Below are 2,691 nucleotides of genomic sequence, written 5' to 3' on the forward strand. Positions count from 1 at the left end.
AAAACACCTGGTCTCCTTACATTCAGCCACTCTTTCATCATCTCCTCAATGAGGTGGTCTCAAAAGTCGCAGTTACAACACACATAGGGCGCACCGCACTAAAGGGCACCAAAAAAGACGTTTAAGTGCGCCTTATAGTCGTGAAAATACGGTAAGTTGTTCCTATCATTATATTATATGTTACATTCTATTATGTTATATGTTATATTCTATTAAAAGATATTTTTATTTATCTTTTTTTTTTCCCTTTTTCTTATTTTGAGCGCTCACAATTACTCCGGATCATTGCTTTCTCTTTTTATTTTGTTGCAACACTTGATCTACTTTTCCTTAGTAAGACCTACACTTTCCCTTAAAAAAAAAACTCACTCTCAGCCTATTTAAGGCCTACTTTTTCAAAGCTAGGTCTTTCAAAAAAGACTTGCCCTCGGTCTAAAAAAGACTTACCCTCAGCCAATTTAAGGCCTTTTTTATTTATTTTTTTCTCGCTTGAATCACTTCTATTTGTTGTTGATAAAGAGTATTTTTTTTATAATAATTTACCAGCGGCATGGTTCCTATAAATATAATATAATATCTCATATTCTTCCTCCTCACTGACAGATCCCCCAATGAAGCGCCCTGGTAGTAATGAACTCAATCGTCCAGACTGTAAGTACGGCTGAACTGAGTCCAATATTCCTGTTTTCTGGATAAGTCTGTAGAAATAATGTGTTTGAAGCAAAGAATTAAGTTTTATTGTAAATGTTGTTTGTTGATCCAACCTGCAGTGATACAGACACTCAGGGAAGAACAGAGTTAAATTAATTCAGCAAATATGGGGTTAATGATTATAACTGTGACCTAAATGAAAGCAGGTTTTATTGATCATAGTCATATCATTGTGTAGAAAATCATGAGCAGAGAACACGTGGTTCAAGTTTTATTTGTGTTTCAGAAATCTGTACATAGAACCAGATATTTACAGACATTAAAACATGAACCATTTCTGACTTTATTTCAAAGTAATTTTCCCATTATTGTTTAGTAATGATCACCAATAAATTGTATTTTTGGAATTTTTCAGAATAATAAATAATTATTTGGAGAAAGTTTGAAATATTTAATGCAAATCTATTGGAGCTCCATAACTCTGATATCTTGACGGTTTTTAAGAGCTGAAGTTCCAGGTTTACCTCCATTGGACTAAAATGTTGAGAATTAACCAGTCAGAATCAGAGAAAACCATGACATCATCATATAAGTTTTTCAAATTACTGAAGCATACAGAAACATCCACTTTAAAACAACAACAACAATTTTAAGTACTGAAACTGAAATAGTTCTTTTTGATTTTAATGTCAGAAAAACTGTGATGTGTCTTTTCAGGCAGTTTTTGTTAAAGCCATTTTCATATTTAGTTGTGAGTCTGTAAACATTCTTAGTTTTGTATTTTTCTAACTTTTGAGCAAAACTAGTATTAAACTATTATTGTTTCTGGTTCGTCATGTTCTGTTTTCACACTGAATTTTATTCCTCCTTTTCTTCCAGTGTCTGAGGAGGGGAATGGAGAAAAGGATGAAGGTTTGACAATGACTTTAAAACCTAAAGCTTCACTAAACCTGGTTCTGTTTGGAAGCATAATTTTTCACATTTCTGGTGCAGCTCTATAGTAACTCAACATTTTATCGTTAATTACAGGAGCTGAAATGGATCAGAGCTCCAAGTGTCTGAGGATTGTTCTAGTTGGTAAAACTGGTTCTGGAAAAAGCTCTTGTGGAAACACAATTCTGGGACGTAAAGTCTTTCAAGCTAAGGCAGACTCCAAATCGGTCACTAAACTTTGTCAGAAAGAGGAGGGTGTGGTTCACGGCCGTCACGTTGCTCTGGTCGATACTCCTGGTCTGTTTGATGACAGTTTGTCCTATGAAGAAGTTAATGATGAGATGTTGAAATTTATGAGTCTTTTGGCTCCAGGTCCACATGTCTTCCTGGTGGTTTTACAGATTGGTAGAATCACACCAGAAGAGAAGGAGACATTGAGGTTAATAAAGGAAGGATTCGGGAAAGGTGCAGAAAAATTCACCATCATTCTTTTCACAAATGGAGATAAACTAGAAAATGATGAGGAAACTATTGAAGATTACATAGAAAGAGATGATTACTTGAAGAACCTGATCTCTGACTGTGGAGGAAGATGCCATGTATTTAACAACTATGATAAAAAGAATCAAACACAAGTCAGTGAGCTGATCAGAAAGATCGACATGATGGTGAAGGAAAATAACAACAGATTCTACACCAACGAGATGCTGCAGGAGGCTGAGGCTGCCGTTCTGAAAAAAATGAAAGAAAACCTGGAGAAGGAGAAAAAAGAGATGATGAGAGAAAAGTAGGAACTTAAGAGAAGGTATGATGAAGACATGCAGGAAATTAGAAGAATAATGCAATAAAAGAATAACATAATGAAAAAACTAAGACAGGACACAGAGCAAAGACTAAAGGAAATTAAAGAAAATCTAGAAAAAGAGCAAAAACAGAGAGCTAGAGCAAAAAATTGAGAAAAAATTTAAAAAGAAACAAAAGAAATAAGTCATCAACAGAGTTTATTAAAGCACCTTCAAATTTTGGACAAATTCAGTCAGAAAAATAGGAGCTGAAGGTTGTTAGCAAAGAGCTGGAAAATTCGAAAAGAGCGAAACAAAAGGATAA

The 2,691-nt window shown here is 34.4% G+C and overlaps 1 pseudogene; it reads left to right on the forward strand.

Moving 5' to 3' along the window:
• The window catches only part of LOC107105115, a 21,112-nt pseudogene extending 18,680 nt beyond the window's left edge, over positions 1 to 2,432 (forward strand).
• Positions 2,433 to 2,691: the final 259 nt, after the last annotated feature.

Source organism: Cyprinodon variegatus, unplaced genomic scaffold, assembly GCF_000732505.1.
Source record: "Cyprinodon variegatus isolate N-32 unplaced genomic scaffold, C_variegatus-1.0 Scaffold2071, whole genome shotgun sequence".
NCBI lineage: Eukaryota > Metazoa > Chordata > Actinopteri > Cyprinodontiformes > Cyprinodontidae > Cyprinodon > Cyprinodon variegatus.